Here is a 19,963-nt window from a genome sequence, read left to right as displayed (position 1 = left end):
TGCAAAACTGTGGACAACCCAGGCCAGCCAAGCTCTGGAGAAGCAAATGCTTGGCATGAGACCCTTTTTGTTTCCACATATAGGCTCCTTGTGGCTGGCACCTGTAAACATACTCATACAGTGTCACTGGTGTGCTCACATGCTGAACAAGATTAGAAGAAATTAGAGGAGAAATACCAAACTACAAAAATGTGTCCTGGAGTAAACACAGTTAAAAACAGTAAAATATTGAAAATAAAAGTGGGTTTTGCTCAAAAGTTGACAAAGAGACCTCTTGTCTGCTAAATCTTTGGCTTGTTAATGTGTTCTAAACCATTCTCTGGCCCCGAGGATGAACAGCATAACATGTTCGTGGTCCGTAACAATCAGCCCTCCATTTTGTTCTTAAATCAAGTTACCACATCCATGATACATAAGAGCCTTAGGTTTGCAATAGTCACCCAAATAGTCTTTGGCCATTAACTAGGAGAAGTTGAGCAGCCCAGACCAAAACTGGGCCAAACAAGGTTCAAAGGAGGAAACAAACCGTGTGCCTGTGCTCAAACCTGTCAGTTTGCCATGATAAACAGAGCCTTTGGAGCAGCACAATGAGATACGTTTCAGCCCATCCCATGTGTTATGTTCAGGGACTGTTCCAGAAAGGGCCTGATTCAAAGCACATCAAAATTGTTTGCAGTTTTCCCAGTGGTTTCAATGGGCTTTGCGACCTAGTCTTCAACATTTGACAATAATCAGCATTTTCCCTAGAACATACCACTTAAATGCACAGAAATCTAAATAAAAAGTGTTCTCATAATTTTGAAATCCTCATCTGGATCTGTTTCTGATTTAAGAAAAAATTAGATTCATTCTTATTTTGCTCAAACGAGTACATACGTCTCTGGTTTAAATAATAGAAAGCAGAAAAAGATTTTTGAGGTGATATTTCCAGTGACGAGTTCCAAATTTTTTAGAGGGGAGGGCATGAAAGAATGGAGTGGGAGGGTGGTTTTTTTTAAGCTAAAATGACAATTAATCTAGTTTGAATGTTAATTGTGCTAACCAATTCCTTTTCAGTCTGAAACTTTCCAAGATACATACTTTCAGGTTGGGTGCAATATTTAAAGGTTTGTTATAAACCTTCTTTATTTGGAACTTATTACACAGCACAAACCCCAGCTGTGTAGCCTGAGTTGTTAGTATTTCTTTTTCTTATGCTAAACAGTGAAAAGCTACTTCCCATAGAACTGTGACGTACAATATTTCTGTAATCTTAACTTAATATTCTTTCAACCACAGACTTTGTGAGTCCTCTTGCTTTTCTGGGATAAAAATTTTCAGAGGAATAAAACCCCTAAAAAAGTAATTAATCATCTGGTTCTGGTTAAGCAAATGGCCTGATTCTGTGACCTTCAAACCTCCCTCCCCCCTCAAAGAAAGCAATAAGAATGTAAAGCACAGAAAGATTTTTAGAGGTATCAAGGCTCTGACTCCCGCTGATCGTTAAAACAAGCTCATCCTCAACACTTCACAAAGTATTGGCAGTGTTGTGCAGCATTGGGCCCTTTGTTTTATGCCGCCTCTTATAGATAGATGAAAGTCCTTTATAATATAATTTTTAACTTTTAAAAATGTAATTCAAGCAAACTTTCAAGGATATTTCAAAATATCCAATTATCAGATTAAAATTCACAAATCAGTGTCCACCAAATACTTCTTGAGAGTTGCACACCTTGCTTGTGAACTAAAATTCGGTTACAAGGTATTACATGGCACTTCTTACATAATTGATTTTCAGATGTGACTGAACTTAATGGTCATTTGCATACACCATTCATCTGCTACACAAATTCTCCCTTCAACAGGTTGCTGAGGCATGTCACTAATACAGCAAAGCAGATTACATTTTGTTAGATATCTCTGTGTATTATATTCAGAAATAACCCCATAGCAAAGCACCACTGGGAAACGCAGGTATCCAGGAAGGAGCAAAGGACAAGTTCTGAGTGTGATTTACACACCAGTGATAACAATTCTCCCAGACCCATGTTTTACATTGGTCCCAGCAAGGTAAAGCTTTCATCCCAGCTCCATGGAGAACTCAGACAGCCTACAACCAGTACCAACCAGAGCTTTGGCATTAACTGTTTGTGAGCCAAGTTTGTTTCCTTTCCAAGAGTAGTAATAGGAAAACACAATTCCTTCCCACACAAAAAACACTGCTCAAATCTAAATGTTAAACATATTGCACAAGATTTTTTTTCAATTAGTCCTGATTCCTAGGTTCCCTGGTTCCAGACAGCCCTGGACAGCAGCTACTGAAGGAGACAAGGGACTCAGTGCAATTGTTTCACAGGGAACACTTTTGTGAGTTTGTATTTTCCAATAGGAGAATAAGGAATCACTGTCAGTTCAGTGTTACATGGAAGAGTGAAGGGATGTAATTATTTCTGTTGGAAATAGACACGAAGGTGTTTTGAAAATGATCCAGCTGATGTGTCCATTTGCATTTTGGGGAAACAAGTATTTTTTAAGAAATTGGTTCCTATAAATTCCAACTGAAATAAGGGATTCATACCAAATTCAGCATTCCTGATCCAAAGAGTTTTGCAGCCAAAATAGACTAGAATAAGAATTTCTGTACTAGAAGACCAGTCTAAACTTTGGATGAGTCTAAACTATCCTCAGATAAGATTTTCTGGTCACCATTCTCTCAACAAGGAGCTGAAATATAGATAGTGTAGATCACTTAATCAAGGATCATGTGAGAATTGAACGACAGGGGCCAAACTTCAATTTTCTGTGTCTCAAATTAGTCTCTTAAGTACAAGACCATATTTCAAAACCCAGCCAAGTGCTATGAACCAAACAATCTTCCCATGCAGCTCTACATATCCTCTCAATAACTGTTCAATCTGTAATAAGAGTAGAATAATTCACTAATAGGTATTGAACAGACCAGACCCATTAAATCCCATTAACAGCGTGTAAACCCTACAATGTTCTCACACAGCAAAGAGCTTGGTCCTGAACTGGGGACTCTGTCCATAAGAGGATGTCCATGAGGATGCATGATAGTAGGATGAGACCAATAGTTTTGTAATCGCATATTGAATAACACATTCCTTCTCCTCCTCTTTTTTTTTTTTCTTTCATTATATATTCCCTTAGTGAATTCATGCAGAGCAAAATTACCCCTTTGGGAAAGCTTAAAAAAAAAAATCTCCTCTTGAAGTGTAGCATGCATCTTCCCTCCAGATGTCCATATCATTCCCTAGTTGATCTGTAGCCTCTTCTTTGGCAGTGCTAGGCCTGTGCTTTCTCAGAAGTATAACATGCCTGAGTGTTGGTGGCTGCCTTATTGTTTATGTGATTAGTCACTCTTGGACTATTTTAAGGAGGTGATGTGTCATTTTTGTAAATTTTAGATAAACTTCATTTATTTTCTGATGATTGATGTTGACCAGTTATCTGACTAATTGCACTTTCTTGTATATTTCTCCAGAATTTGAAGAGCATTCAGAATGAACAAAAGCTTGCTTGCTTGCTTTTTACTTCTCTTTTTCTTTTTTTTCTTTCTTTCTTCCTTTCTTTTCTTTTCCTTTTTTTTTTAAAAAAAAAGAAAAAAAAAAGAAAAAAAAAAGAGGAGAGCTGTTGTAATAAAGCTAACAAAACTGTAGCTGAACTACAGCTTTATAATAAAGCTTGTGACAAGTTCTGGGATCTAAGCCAAAGCCAAACCAAATGTACAGTTTACGAGGGTGAAAGGTTTTACTGGCCAGTCTGGTTCTCTTCCAAAATGCCTTCATTTCACATGTAAACGCTAACAGAAACAAACAGTGGTAGTACCATTAACTTCTGTTTTTGCATCACCGCCTCCATGCCATGCAATAAGCCACAGAACAAAATTGCAAGAAAATTGGAGGGGGGGGGGAGGGGGGAGGGGGCAGTGAAGGGGAAAGAAGAATGAAATGAAACTGTGTTAGATCCCTCTCTCTGAATTCCATTTGGCCCACTGAGACTTCCTTAAAATTATTGGCAAAATGTGTTATTATTTTGGGAGGAGAATGGGAAGGTAAAGGAAGGAAGGGGGAAGGCTCAGGCTAACTCAAAAAGATCCCTAATTATAAAAAGCTGCTTTATGTTTCTCCCAAGCCTCGTTTTTCTTTGTAATGCTAAGCCAGAATAGTGGGAAACACATTGATTTCTTTGTACATATCTGATCATTTTGCGATGAGCCCTAATTTCTCATACTTGGTTCTGTTTAAGACAAAACTCTTTCTGAAGTCTACGGGAGTTTTGCCTAAATAAGCCACAACTTGAAGCGGGAGGCTCCCAGGCCCCATTCCTCACTGTGATATTATACAGCAAGTCTGTGAAAAAGCATGCTTGCACTATTTTTCCCACTTCCTTCTCTGTTTCAGCTTTTAAATATTTGTTTGTTTCCTTCTCTGATTGCATCTTGTAATAAACCCAAGACTGATAGCTCCTTAAGGCAGTGCTTTTCCATTTACTATGTGTTTACAGTATACTTCTGCCAAAAGTACATCCTTATGCCAGGCTTATATATCAGTGCCTGAATGTGATATATTTAAAATTTTTAATTCCAGAGCTATATTAAGTAATTGTAAGAAATCACATGGTTCCTGGCAATTAGATCTTTCCTATATTTAAACTGCTTGCACTCCCACTGACTTTCCCGTATGCAAAACTCGTATTGAGATTGCAACACAACTTCTTCCTTGGGCCGTACCAAGACTACTTTTGCTCAGCACAGTCATTTTCCTCTGAGGAGCACTTAACATGGAGAACTATGAGTTCTGCTCCTTTTGAGGAACCGTGCTTAAAACATTTATAAGCACCACACACAACTGGGTTAGCCAGACAGTGTGTTTCCATTTGTCCTTGTGTTGTAACTACAGAGGATAAGAACTCTTATATTATCATTTGTTTTTTATGAATAAAATAATGAGTAGATGTCATCTATCTGGAGCTCTACGTTTGCAGAAACCTGAGTATAGAGGTATAAAAGATGTTAACACACGTAGGATCCTGATCACTTATCTCTTGGAATGACTATAATGGGGTACTCATGTATGTACAATGACACTCATTAAATACAATGCCAATTATACATTCAGAGGGGAGTTGTGGTGCTGCATCCTTGCTCTATTTAATTTTATTTTTCTCTCTCTGGATGAAGTTAACAATGTACCTTTTATTATATGTAAAAATGTATCTTTTCCTGGTAACTGAGGTGTTACTGCTAATTGAAGGGAACCATACAAAATTATGCTTTCAGTAAAGTATCAGAATATACTTTGTGATGGGAGTCAACTCTAAATCAAATAAAGTAGGAAGCTGTTCTTTACTGACATGCCTTCATCTTGCCTTCCTTAGCATTAAACTATTAAGTATGTGGCACTTTGTTTGTAGAATGGTTATGTCATCTTAAAAAAAAACTTAATTAAATCACTCAACAGCCAGTCAGAGTACTTAACATAAGCTGTAAAAACATTGGTGAGGTCTTCTTACTGAAGACACATCATGACATGTCTCTAGGCCAGACATGCATTAAGGCATGATTGCACTTACTACCTTGATGTGCATACTGATCTGAATCCTTGTGTAGTTTCATAATACACAGAGGATGTCTCATGAATGACTCACAGTATGTCCGCACTGCAATCAAGAGGCACAATTCATAAAGACATTTCTTTGGAGGTTTTAATAGACCTAGTCCAAACGGTTACCAAATGTGGCTGGAATGAAAATGGGCAGTATCTTTTTCAGAAGAATTTGTGCCTCTGACTTTTAGGACACTTGTGTCTATAGCAAAGGCCTTTGCTTCTCCTGTACCTGGACTTGTAGATTCTAGTTAGGATGATAGGATGATATTTAAATGTATAGCCTGTGACAACAACAAGGGAGAGAAGAAGAGCAAGGGCAAATGGGTATGATGGGACCTTCTAAAGTCACTACTGCATGCAACATTTATTTTTTGTTGTTGATTCAGAAGTCATCTTCAAATGAAAACTAACTACAAAAATATAACAGGATGCCAAGCTTTCGGGTAATTTTATGTTGACTCCACATAAATTGATTTCCTTTAATTCAATTGAGGTATGACCTCCCCACAAAGCTGGGAGGAGTGGCTGACACGCCAGAAGGCTGTGCTGCCATTCAGCGAGACCTGGACCGGCTGGAGAGATGGGCAGGAAGAAACCAAATGAGATTTAATAAGAGCAAGTGTAGAGTCCTGCACCTGGGAAGGAACAACCCGAAGTACCAGTACAGGCTGGGGGACGACCTGCTGGAGAGGAGCTCTGAGGAGAAGAACCTGGGGGTCCTGGTGGACAACAGGTTGACCATGAGCCAGCAGTGTGCCCTTGTGGCCAAGAGGGCTAATGGGATCATGGCGTGCATTAAAAGGAGCGTGGCCAGCAAGTCAAGGGAGGTGATCCTCCCCCTCTACTCTGCCCTGGTCAGGCCTCACCTGGAGTACTGTGTCCAGTTCTGGGCTCCCCAGTATAAGAAAGACAGGGATCTCCTGGAAAGAATCCAGCGGAGGGCCACAAAGATGATACGGGGCCTGGAGCACCTTTCTTATGAGGAAAGGCTGAGAGAACTGGGTCTGTTCAGCCTGGAGAAGAAAAGACTGAGAGGGGATCTCCTCAGTGTATATAAATATCTGAGGGGTGTGGGACAGAGGGATTTGGCCAACCTCTTCTCAGTGGTTTATGGCGATAGGACAAGGGGCAATGGCTGCAAGTTAGAACACAGGAAGTTCCGCATTGACATGCGAAAGAACTTCTTCACAGTGAGGGTGACGGAGCATTGGAACAGGCTGCCTAGCGAGGTTGTGGAGTCTCCTTCTCTGGAGATATTCAAGGCCTGTCTGGATGCCTACCTGGGCAGCCTGCTCTGAGGAACCTGCAGGCTGTTTGGACCCGATGATCTTTCAAGGTCCCTTCCAACCCCTACAGTTCTGTGATTCTGTGATTCTGTGAATGATACGGACTTTTTCATGAGCACTTTCCATATAGCTCACAGACTATGTTACAAGGATGCCATTACAATATCCTCTGGTACAATTACAGAGGGGAAAAAAAAAAAAAAAAAAAAAAAAAAAAGCAGGAGTATCTTTGGTGCAAGTTTCATTTGCCACTCCACTAGAGTGGATTAAGTGAATAATAGTAAATGACCCAAAGTTGTATGAAAGCAGTGCTTAGGAAATAATTATAAAAAAAAAGAATCTGAAAATGCAATCGAAGACCCAAAAGAAACAAAATTTCACTCAATGATTAATGCTGAGAGAGTACTGCAGCAACCTGGAAAGGAATGCTGTAGTGGAATCTTAGAGCTCAGTATGAAAGTGAGCAAGAAAAAGCATACACATTGCTGCAAAAGTTATTTCTTAGTAAATGGAATTTAATACTGCCACAGATGTACAATTAAATGTCCTTGTCAGCCCCCATTTAAACAGTGGCCAGACAACAAGAGTCAAGTTTATGGTGTTTTTGTTTTTTTCTTCTTTGTTTAGTCGTTTCAAATTCACCACGAAGCTCAGATAGTTTCAAATCTGGACAGGGCAAAAGCATATAGCAGGCCTCTTGTTTACTTCTGATACTTCTAAAAGGGTTACTTAACATAACCATTTGCACCCAGCTTCTCTCAAAGGAAACCTGACTGACCAAAGCAGATCAGACCCAAAACATGCAGAGTTTAGCACCAGACTTCTGAGGCTATCAATATCAGACTTCAGGATTTTTAAGAGCTCAAAAGTCGGCTAAATGGGGAATGATTCTCTTCCCTTCTAGCTCACAGGAGCACTGATTTCAGCAAAACATGCTCAGATCTTGGGACGAGCTTAATGCTACTCAGTTAAATTATTGTTGACACTGAAGTTAGTTCAACAGACAAGTTAACATGATGTTTGCTGAACCATGGTGTAGGCTTCCTCATTCATAACTGAAGAGTTGTTGAAGCCCCAAAGTAGAACTCTTGTCCTAGCCAATGGTCCTATAATTGTGGATATTCTTGGTACTGATTTAATTGCTAGAGCTTAGGCTTCCCCTTCTCCAAGGAACTATGCTTCTCACACATGCCATGATACCTCTGCTTATACTCTTTTGAGAGTTAGTGAATCTTACACACTTTTTCTATAAGATAAAAACAGTTGAAACAGAATAATCCACCTCTTAACTCTTCTGGCCAAGAAAGTAAATGTTTTTGAACTCTTACTCTGTGAATTGAGTTAGGACATCTTGTTTCTCAGGCAAGTGCCCAGCCCAAGTGCCCTGCCACACAAAAGATAGATGGGAAAATACCACTGCACCACAGCTTAGGTGTGAAACTCTTGATTTTGTATAGACACACTTAGCAAAGTGGCAAGTTGTGAGAAATAGCCATCTCTTCAGCATATTTTCTGGCTGACCTGTGGTTCCAAAGAGCTTCTTACTGAGTGAAAAAAAATCTCTCTACCAAACAGTGCTCATAAGTATTTAATTTTGGTGTGTAAATATGACCCTGTGAGCCAAATGGTTAAATTCTTAAATGGATATGGATCCAACTGAATTTGCTTGTTTGCTCAGAAGGGATTTAATTTGCTTTAGTTAAAACATGTCTCCATTAGCTCTCCTAAGCCCTGCTTACAGTAACTAAACTAGACTGTCTTTCTGTATAGACCTCTCTATATATATTCCTTGCTTATTATGAGCATGATCATGTCTTTAAAAAGAAAAAAAAGATTTAAAAAAAAAAAAAAAAAACAGAGAACTTCACACTTTCAGTGTTGCAGTGGCTAAAGGATGCTATTGCAGCACCTTTTCCTGCTTAGATGACAACCCAGGTCCCATTTTAAAAGGGACCAAGAATCTATATCTCCACTTGACTTCCGTGGGTGTGATACAAAAGCAGATGACAGTACCTCTAACTCTGCAAGAGGCACAGACAATTACAAAACTGAAATCTGAGCCCCTTGACAAGGTGTCAAAATATTAATGTCCCGTTCATCCCATTTGTTCTTGTTGCCTTTTCCTCTTGGATGGCTCACATCTTTCAGCCTATGGCAACACTTTAGCAAAAGTTCTCAGAATTCAGCATTGCTGCTATTTCTGCATACTGATTGCCCTGGGAGTATGTGATGCCAATGGTACCCCGAGGGAGCAACAAAAAGCATTTGAACAGTGAGGCATCCCACAATCTTGACTCATCAAGAAACCTGCATAGATATTAAAAGCAGATGGATGCCAGAACCCAGTTCTGTGTGTTAAGAACAAGCTAAAGGTAAACCAGAAAGATTGAAGGAAGATAGAAAGTAAAGTATTAAGGAATCAAGGACAAGTGACCAATATTCAACCTGAAGCATTCCGCTCAGTGAGTATGGAAAATTTTCTTTCAAGGTTTTGTTAAAATAAATAAATAAACCAAAACAACCAAAGACATAAGTTTATTTCTGTGGTGGGGAGTGGAAATCCTGTTTATTACCATTCACCCTTCTTCTTTTCTACCTCAAGGAGACACTCTTTGTCCCCCTGGAGCATCAGTCCAATTGGCTGGTTATTTCAGTTCTGTGGATATTCTGCTGATAGCTATACTGTAGATTCCCATGCCAGATACTTGAGTTAATTAGCTTGTGGGCTGCTAATGTCAGACTTGTTTAGTGCAGGAAAAATAGCTGACAACAAATCATCACTGTGTGAGATCTTGATTATTGTTTGGATGCAAACAGCAACATGCTGGCACCGCCTTGCAAGTGTTTTCAATCACAGAAGGATGTTCTAATGCTAACACAATGAATGATGCTGGCTATTTTTTTTATTTTTTTTTTCCCCTGGAGAAATGAGTCAGATCATTGATGGGTCCTGCACACTTGTTTTTTATTTGAATTTCATTTAGGTAATCCTGTCTTCTCCAGGTTCATAAGGCTGAGGGCCCAGATCCTCAGTTTTTGAAGTCTCTGATAACCAGTAGCCAAAAAAACAGAGGGATGACCATGGAAAATACTAGATGTGCTATACAGTGAGCCTGTACTCACAAAAATACTACATACATGCATTTAATTGATTAGGGAGATTAACTTGAACACAGGCTGAACAACTACAAAAGATCTCTTTCTTTATTCATGTCTCTCCAACGTATTACCTCTTTTCATGCTGCTCAGTTTCCACCAAAAGTGCTACTGATCTTTTGAGAAAAATACATACTGCTTGCTGAAATTATCTTTGCTTTAGATCTGCCTTCTACCCTACATGGCTAAGAATTATATAAGAATATCATTCACCATTAGGCAAAGCACAGATGAGAACAGTTTGCAAAGTATGTGATCACTACGACATCACAAGAAGCAAGAATTTTCTGCAATTCATCCCTTTGCAGGGTTTCAATATGAATTATGGAAAAGTACGATGTTTTAGATAACAGCAAGATGTTTAGTTTTTTTTGTGGTGTTAAGATCAATGAAGTATGCACAAAGGTATATACTTACTTTTTCACTTTGAACTGGTCAATCCTGTAGAAGTTGTTCATTGTCTCACAAAGTGTTGCAATATCCAGATTCCAGACTGTAACCTGAATGAGTCCTGGTTTGAAAATAAAATGGACAATTATCACCCGGAATGTTGTGGGAAATATTTTTTTTTAATTTCATCAATATATCCTGTTGACAATAGTGACTTCTATATTGTCTTATTTCATTATTTTACCACCAGAAAGTATCAAAATTTACAATGAAATGCACTTGTACAAAGATAATCTCAGTGACTGCAGTAAATTTATATGGAAAATATGGATTTCCAATGTATATTTTCTATCAGTGTTTTTCAACTTCCATGGTCTGATCAGGAAAACAAAGGGAGGTTGTGAGCCCAAACCCAGAATCAGAAACCTAGCTGAGTCGGGATAGAAAAAAAGCCAGAACTCAAATGTCCAAGGATACTCCAGTGACCTGTTTTGGCCTTAGCTGCTTCTGAACCATCAAACCCCAGTAGCCTGATGGCTGTAGAATCATGGTATAGATAAAGGAGGCTCTGTGCTTTGCTAACTTGCACAAGCAGCAACAAGTAACTCTAGCCATGTAATTAGCTTAGTTATATGTAATTAGTACAATATGTAATTTGGAACCTTTGGAGTTAATTATGCAATATACATGCCTGAATTTATTATATGGGTACTAATTTGTGCATTGTGTTGTATTCCTTGAATTTGTAAACAGAAAAGAGTTTTTGGATGATGAAGCATATCTATTAAGTATGTAAACAGACCAGAAAGGAGACATGGGTTTCTTCTGAATATCTTTTAGGGAAAGTAAACAAAGGCAAATATTATGAGTAGCGGAAAATCAATGCAAAATGAAATGCAACTGTCAGCCTATCCTTATTACTCTTCAAAGCCATGCAAAAGCTGTAACAGAAGGGTAATCAACATGATGATAGTATTAGCAGTGACTTGTTAGAAATAATCCTGATACAGATACTTTAGAAACTGTGATATTAACCAGACTCCCAACTTTCCCTGTTCATTTTTAAGGCTCATACATAACTTAAAATATAGGCCCCAAATCAATCTCTTCATCCCCAATGCTTGCTTAAAAGATTAATAGTGTACTTTCAATGTTTACAGTCCTAAACCAATTATGTCAGTTTGGGATTGGTGAATCTAGATTGCTAAACAGCACTATGGGATAAGTCTATTCCTTCCAATCATTTGGATTTTTTTTGGAGAAAATAAAGAGCTGGGGAATTCAGAGAGGCATGAGTTATTTATTGCAAACATTCAGTGTATCATTTTCATTAGATTACAGTGATGCAGCCAAACAGATGTGAGTGGACAGGGGAAAATAATTTTTTAAAACACTGCTTTGTCAAATGCACCTTCTGGACTATTGCTCCTGCAATAGTCTGGTGTGATTGCTCCTGCCAGCTGGGACACTCAGAAGTGTCTGAAAAGATACTGATAGTTACAGGTTGGTTTCTAAGGCCCTTATGACAAAAATGGCCCCCAAGTTCAGAAAGAGCAAAGTAGGCATGGACTCGAGACTTGCAAGTGATCCTTGCAAGTCATGACAGTGTCAGGTGCTACACTGATGCCATTAAATCCAGTAGCAGATAACTTGGTGGAAATATTTTTTTTTCAGGAGAGCACGAAACATAGCCAGCTAAAAAGCATCACCTATCATTTGCTCTGAGCACAAAAGCATGATGGAGGCCAATGTCTGTTACTAGTTACAGAATATAAGGCAGTGTAAATCACCATAATTCCTGTGAGACTCTGAAAATTTGATTAAGTTAAAGTTTTTAAATGGTGATAAATACAATGGTATAGAATGTAACCACTGTCTAACTATTCTTTAAAAATAGAAATTTGCTATGCTGAAAAAAGAACACAATATAATTTAGCATGTACCTAAAATAGCCATGAGACAGACATTCTTGTGTGATAGCTACAGCTCTATCAGCCAGAAAAGTTGCAACTTAGCTAAAAAAAAAAAAAAAAAATCCTTTAATTAAACAAAGAAACCTATCAAATTTCTGAAATTCACATACTTCCTTGTCAGATGCCAAATGTGTTAATTTAAGACAAGCACCTTATGGCCAGGATGCACTTTGTATATTTTCAGAACATTATGTTTATTCCAGTTGACACATCTGTAGCCTGGCTGCTCTTTTTTTTTCTTTTTTTTTTTTTTTTTCTTTTTTTTCCCTAATTAGAATAGACAGGTAATGGTCTTTAAGTTCAGACCACAAAAGAGCAAACCATTTTACCATTTGAAGCTACAATGCTACAGTCTGTGTAGAAGTCCAGAGTTCATTCTGAAAAGCTCTGTTTAACTTCTTCCTCTTATACTTTGAGGAGAAATGATAAATTAACAGGACAGTTATGTATGAGGTTACTCAGGAAAGCAACAGAGAACCATTACTGTTGGGAATTTATTGATGAGGGCAACATACCAGTGTTGAGTCTGGATCTAAATCAATGCTAGCTCTTGATTTAGGCACTGAAGACAGTGTTTGGATACCCTTGGGCAGAAAGCTGTTGAGATTTAGTAGTAGTAGTGTTAACCACAGATCCAGCTCAAAAATGAGGCTTTCCAGTGCTGAATCACATGGAAACAGACACTCTGCTCTGACGGGAGAATTTGGAAGTCAGATGTTTCTGAGGTGGGGTTTGTATGATGAGAGAGGAACTTTTTGGGTCGGCTGGTATAGCCAGAAAATCTTTCAGGCCCACAAATGCTTCTTCAAGATGTATTAGGGATTTCTAGCATTTTCTATATTAAAGAGAAAAAAAAATCTTGTACTAAGGGTGACTGATGGAGCCAAGTCCAGAGAGAATTGCACAAATGTTCTAGTTAGTCTACCCTAATCCCTGTCTGATAAGTGTGCAGCATGCGAGTCGTTTTTTCTGTACATTATAGAATCTGGGGCCTCAAGAGCCAGCAAGTTAAACATTATCTTTCAATCTGATGAACATGTGAACTTTATAAGAGTTAATACTGGGAGCAATAGACACTTCCCCAAGCTAGGAATTTCCTCCTAGCCACATAAGTTCGCAAGTCAGGTAAAGAATCATGTAGTACGTTGAGTGATTCATGCATGTGAACAGAGGGTTTTGAAATAAAATGACTGTATAATACATTTATAATTAAGGATAACCTCCCACCCACCTCATGAAACTGTCTCTTCTGCCCTTGATTGCTGATGGAAGCTGTCCGCATGCATCAGGGGACAGCAGGCTGCAACTGGCGGGGTTCCTGTAGGGCAGAAGATCGCCAAACAAGAACTCTGATCAGATTGCTGCAAGTGGGCAACCACCATGCCTTTCATTCTGAAACAAGCACCCTGCTCAGGTTTCTTTTCCTTTGTAGTCTAAATTGCAATGGCCACAACTGGGAACTTTGAATGACTGTTCATGAACTTTTCAATACAGTTATGTTACAGCAACTCAAAGACCTTTTAAAAAGGATTATTTGAAAGACATTATAAAATCTCTGTGTAAGCAGAAATAAGGAATCTAATTTGTAACTTTTTCCTAAATCAAACATTCAGCAACCTATAACAGCAGTCACATGATAACTAAATTATTTCCCTTCCCAGTGAAATGATCCTTAGGATCCTTAGGACACAGATGAGGGGGAGGGAGGAAAAATATATATATATATATATATATATATTTTAAATAATCCATCTGTAACTTTCAATATTTCTTTATTAATCTTTAACTGTTGATGTGCCGGGCCTCTTTTTATGACTGGTGTCTGCAAAAGTTCACAGGGTTGTTTTTTTTACTGGCACAAGTATCAGCAGAAAGCAGAGTTTGGGGGAGGGAGGAGAGGGGCACACGTGGCTTTCCAGAACTGAAGGTTTCGTTTGCATAGATGAGCCTGCATGCCAGAGCTGCATGTGCACACATGTAGGCAGAGAACAGCTAGGCAGCACAGCATTTTTTTCCAGGACTTGGCAATCACACATCAGTGTAAAATATTTCACCCTCAAAATCATTTATCTTGCAAACATCCTGAACTTAACCGGAGCGTATCGGATAATTATTCGCTGTTTCATTATTTGCTCAGCTCTACTCTTGTGGGTGTGCTCCCATCAGCATTTTGAAAGTCAGCCCAAATAATAGAGCCTACCTATGAGTACAGTGTCAGCTAATGATTCACAAAGCATAGTTCTGAATTCAGTAACAAGTGTTTTTAAAAACCGCTTTCTAGTCTCACGCTGAAACACATTAGCATAAAATATCCCTACCTACCAAACTAACAAAAAATGGTTTGACACTAGCTGTGACAAGCTTTTTAAAATCAGCTTTACTCTTGCCCACTGTCAAAGGTAGCAGGACTGCACAACTAGTACAACTTTTCCTTACATCTATCAAAATTTCAGCTTTACCTATTCACCCATAATGAATTTCTTTCATATGAATTAATAAAGTTCATTCATATTCACTACAAATGCCTCGCTGATATCAGTCAAGAAATGTACAACTACATATCACTGGACATATAGTTTGTAAGCAATTTAGATTGAAGATGCTAAACCATTGACTTCTACTACCAGATGTCACTAAGGACCATGCACTGTTATGGCACAGCTGATGCTATAAGTGAATCTAGCCCAGGACACATGGCAGGGACTACTGAAAGTGTTGTTTCATGTACTTGTAACTTGTCCCCAGACCAGTCATAGTTTTCAATTTGACATTCTTCATGGTATGCATCTGGTCCTTGGGCTGATCAGTTATTTGAAAGAATCAAAATCAAAGCCAGCAAAATCTCCCAGTAAGGCAACAGCATTTGAAGGATGGAAGCACTAGAAATGTAAGAAAGCTGCAACTGGGAGGATTCCTTCTCAGTTTTCAGAGCAAAAGAACATGTTGGTAAAGTTGCCAAACCAAAACTAGCTGACGCATTTCTTTGCATAAATACCTCTTTATCCTTAGTCTGTTAGACCTTGTTGACCTAGGTCAAATTTAAACAGCAGAAATGCAGATGGTGTACGGCTTAACTTCTATGACTATTCACACTGAATCATAGATGTCACATACTTCATTAAAAATCCCAAAGCTAACATTAATCTCCATGGCACAATATAGTCCTTTTGGGCCACAAAATGGAGAATGTGTTCTCTCTCCCTTGCTTCTAAGCTATTTGATTCTCACTGGACACCTTATAATAAAAAGTACAAAAAGGGCATTTATTATGAAAACATTTGATGAGAGGAAATAAGATGATAACTATATGCAACTTAAGGGTTTAGACATATAGTGTTACAACCAAGAGGCCTGGATGGCAGTCAGATCTCTACTCATCCTTCTCAAGAATATTAAAATCCAACTTCTTCCCTGATAGCATCAATGATCAAAAGACATAAACAATCAGGCTTTCTATGCTAATTACTGCACTGAAGTATTTCCTTAAGTAGTTTAACCAATTAGAAGGAGCAGCAGCCATTAAAAGGAATCTTAATAATGGATTAGTTATTCACAATCCCTTAAAAAAAAAAAAAAAAAAAAAAAAAAAAAAAAAAAGTTTTTGATCTACATATATCATCTCTCTTTTTCATGAGATTTCAGTTTTATTTAAACATATATTCCCAAACTCTATAAGAGTATGATGTTATTAGCCTCTTGCCTTTATTTTTATTAGCTTAATATGTGAGTCATTGAAAGTTAATATATTTGTGGTTCACACATGAAAAAGAGTTGAAAGTTTAAGTAATAGAGTTTACACAGAAGAAAGACTAGTAATGTAAAAGATTTCTAATTACTAGGAACTGGCAGGGACAGAGAAAAGCTCTTTAAGTGAAATCATGTTTCTGTAATTAGATTTCATTAAGAAGCATTGTCAGGGTTAAAACAGTTTGAAATAGCACAAAAAATCTTTAAATAAAGCGTTACTGTGTTTTATTCAGATGGGACTGGAGAAAAGGGGATAGCTTATGCTTCAGGAGTATATTGCCAGCAACACATTTAGAAGATAAACCATTTCTAACTAATCTTGTCCTCCAGTACTGATTAGATTAATACTTGGCAAAATTTGGTCATTATACCTTATGCTAACAGAAAGTCACACTCAGCTGTGAACTCTGTTTAGGCCATATGTTGAACAATCAGTGGTGCAGTGCAGGAGGGTATGTTGAGTAACTCCATGGTCAATTCAGAATTAGCAGGAGCATCACACACATAATTGTTACCAGAAGCAATGCAGACTGTTTAGAGGGTGTGTGAGTTCTCTGTATGCTGTTCTCACTCTAGAGTTAAGCAAAATACCCTACTTTCTTCTTTGTTTCTCATTTATAGTGTGATTACTTTTTTTTTATCTTTAAAAAAAATGTAAAAGTAGAAACACACAACAGGTTCAGTCAGGGGCTTTGTCTGGAGAGCTTCCTGACTTGTTTCTGCTGTATTCAAATTAATATGCCATCAGGGACTAACCTCATCTGTAGCACAACAGGTAGCTTTGCCTGCCAGCTGAGCCTGTGGCCAACTTGTCTGAATGCACCTCCCCTGCTTCGCTGCAAAGTCAAGCTTAAGTCATTAATATGCACTTCATTAGGCCAGGTGGAACGTGTTAGTCAGTCCTAGCTTGGAAATCTACCAATGAAATCCTGTGTGACAACTACAGAAATAAACCCTGGTGACTAGTGAGTCACAAGTCTCCTAGAGCAACGTTGCTTTCTAAAGGGAATTTATTTCTTGCCCAGCCAGGCTCCAGACTACATTTTGAATGCAGTGTAAGTACTTGTGGGGCTATGCTCTGTGTCGGTTCCTACCAATTTCAAATGTCTGATGGCCTCCATAACAACTGCAGAGCACTCAACTGAAAGACTGCACCCTGCTAGCAAGCCTGTTCAAGTCCTGAGTAGAGAAGAAAATCATGGAACCAGTCACTTTTGGGGCAACTTCTTTCCTCTGGTCAGGAAAAAGAGGAGGCGTTTTGAAGGTGAAAATTCTGGTGGTTGCATGCCAGGCTCCTAACGCTAACGCCCATATATATACACACAAGCACATGTACTCCTGCCTTTAAAGGGGTTTGGTTTTATCCCAGAGCAGAACAGGAATGTTTAGGAAAACACAAAAGTTTTGCAGGTTGGAAAAGTATTTCTCACACAGCTCTAGCCTTAGTAATGGGAGGCCTCCGATGGTATTTAATATTTCAAGCAATTTTGGTTTCAATTAAATTAATAGAAGGGAAAATGAAAAAGAAAGGGCTGGGAGGGGGACTAATTTTTTCCTACCCTGAGGGAAAATTCAATTACTTAAATTGTTCTTTTGCAGAGGAATGAAACAATTGCAGCAGAGGGAACATTGGAAAATGTCATCCAATCTGCTTCTGAAACGCAGTTTGTGCAACGAAGCACCATTTGTATGGATCCCACCAATTTACTACAATTTAGAGTGCTAGCTAGACTCCAGTTCTTGTGTCCCTTGAAAACTTTATTAGGATTATTAAGTCAGGACTAATTGTTGCTTTTTGTTTGTTTATTTTCTCTTCTTCTCCTTTCCCAGAAGCACCTGAACGTCTTAGGAATTTAAACCATTAAAGTTTTAAAGCGTCTATTGCCAAAGCAACCGCACCATCTAGGTCCATTCCTTGGAGGCAGCTGAGGCACGTGGGCTCCCTTGGCATCCCAGCTGCACATAGGAGTTGTTCTGAAAGCCCCAGTGACTGAGACTTGCAGTTGCAAAATAAAGTCTTTAGGAATAAAGATGCAGAGAAGGAGACAAAGCAGCTTTCCAAAAAGAGATCCCTAAGATTACGCTCATACAACCAGCTAGTGGGTGTCACAGTTAAACTGCATTTAGCTCTGCATAATGAATCAGTCTCTGAGACTGTTAGGCTCATCTGATGTATGCAGTCAGTTGAGATCATGAGTCACAACAGAAGGGCGCAGCCCAAATTAACATGATTCCTAACTTCATACAGACCCTGATGAGGCTCACCTTGGGATTCTTTGGAGAGTTTTGCAAATGGTATCCAAGGTCTAGCCCATTGTCTTCTGTACACACAAAAAAAAAGCGCTTTCAGAGAGATGATTCACTTTCTCTCCCTGTCCTTTTAGGAACAATTCCATTTGCAGCTGGTAGGAAAGGTAAGTGATAGGAACTCACATGCAGCAGCCTGAACACTCCAGAACACATGAGAAAATACTGCTTCAAAGAGACAGCAAATAAAACCAAAACCAAGAAAATAAACACTGTAGCCAACATTTTCCAAAATATACCGCCTTCAGCTGGTTCTTGTTTTAAGTATATGGTAAAACTGAGTTATCACAGGTGCTGCTTTCTGGAAACGCCCACCATTATGGCTGATAAGATAAATTCAAACAAAAAAAAAAATCTTGAAATGGCCTCAAAGAGCTCTCTGAAAAATTTAGATCATTGTAAGCCTGCAGATTTTGGAAAACAGTCTAGTTTTCATGATACCAATATTCACCCCTTCCATTCTGTACATGTGCAAACACATCTCATCCTTTTCCTCATTGAATTCAACTCAGACTAGCACTGCCATGAATTTCATTAGTTTCACTAGGTTTTATCCCCTTCTCTGAAGCAGTATGTTAGTGATGACAACCTTGTACTACTAAATGAATCTCACATTTACACTGAGTGCCAGGGCACTTTTAAAATCTTGACTCTTTCTTCTACTTTGTCATAAGTCTGCCTGGCAAAAATTAAAAAAAAATAAATAAAAAATAAAGGCAGCCAAAGGGGGCATGTTCGCTTTCAGAAGTCAACGAAAGAGAGGGGGTGTGTGGAAGAGAAACTCTTTAATGTTGCTCAAGAAAATACTTTTCAGTCAAACCCTGGCAGCATACTGCCCAATTCCTGTCTTCAGCAGCAAAGTTGAAGCTGCCGGTGCTCAGGGGCGATTGGCAGTCTGCTCTGGGTTCCTTCACAGCACTGCTAATCTCCACTAATACTCTCCCATGCTTCATTTAATTTCACTCTCAGGGCTCTTTTTCAAATTCTTCCTCCAATCTTAAACCAATGCCCTCATTGTTTAGGATTCCTTTACCCTGACAAGGCTGACCTCAGATATCCTCTCCTTTTTCCTGCTCTGTAACTCAGGCAGTCCACTTACTCATTCATATGGTAACCACACATAATGGCCTCCACATTAATTAAGTAATTTTGGTTCTTTAAGGTACTACAGAGGGGTTTTCAATCTCCCAGTGCCTTTCAGGCCAATTGAACTCATTTTTTTGTTGAGCGGGCCAGAGAGTACATGGAAGAAGAGCCAAGGAGAGCATGCTCTCTCCCTGAGCCATTCCTTTCATGCTGCTGCAGGGTTAGGCCAAAACAACATCAGCAAGTCTAATTTGCCCCAGCAGTGGATGGGAAATGACTAAAAACCTTGCAGATTAATTTATGTCAGATGTATGCTTTAAAGCAAGTGAGAGCAAGAATGAAAGAGCATGTGGGGGGGGGGGAGGGTGGCGTAGAAAGAAAGAAGAGAGAGAAAAAAGAAGAGAGAAAG

At 38.8% G+C, this 19,963-nt stretch overlaps 2 long non-coding RNA genes across 6 annotated transcripts in view; one reads left to right on the top strand and one right to left on the bottom strand.

The window, feature by feature from the left end:
* The window catches only part of LOC137853879 (uncharacterized), a 128,692-nt gene that overhangs the window by 62,472 nt on the left and 46,257 nt on the right, over nucleotides 1-19,963 (bottom strand). For all 3 annotated transcript variants that reach the window (XR_011094786.1, XR_011094787.1, XR_011094788.1), the window contains 2 exons: nucleotides 13,646-13,732; nucleotides 10,469-10,562 (listed from right to left, as the gene is read on the bottom strand). This is a non-coding gene — a long non-coding RNA (uncharacterized lncRNA). The remainder of the gene's footprint in view (nucleotides 1-10,468; nucleotides 10,563-13,645; nucleotides 13,733-19,963) is intronic.
* Nucleotides 16,230-19,563, top strand: LOC137853876 (uncharacterized). Of its 3 annotated transcripts, XR_011094783.1 has the most exons (4): nucleotides 16,230-17,216; nucleotides 17,294-17,425; nucleotides 17,761-17,848; nucleotides 17,992-19,563. It is a non-coding gene; the product is annotated as an uncharacterized lncRNA (long non-coding RNA). The 3 variants fall into 3 exon arrangements; XR_011094782.1 differs by having other exon boundaries at nucleotides 16,239-17,216; nucleotides 17,761-19,563; XR_011094784.1 differs by lacking the exon at nucleotides 17,761-17,848 and having other exon boundaries at nucleotides 16,243-17,216.

Source organism: Anas acuta, chromosome 3, assembly GCF_963932015.1.
Source record: "Anas acuta chromosome 3, bAnaAcu1.1, whole genome shotgun sequence".
In the NCBI taxonomy this organism is placed as follows: domain Eukaryota; kingdom Metazoa; phylum Chordata; class Aves; order Anseriformes; family Anatidae; genus Anas; species Anas acuta.
The sequence above is the reverse complement of the archived record's forward strand: the minus strand, read 5'-3'. Positions and strand labels throughout refer to the sequence as shown.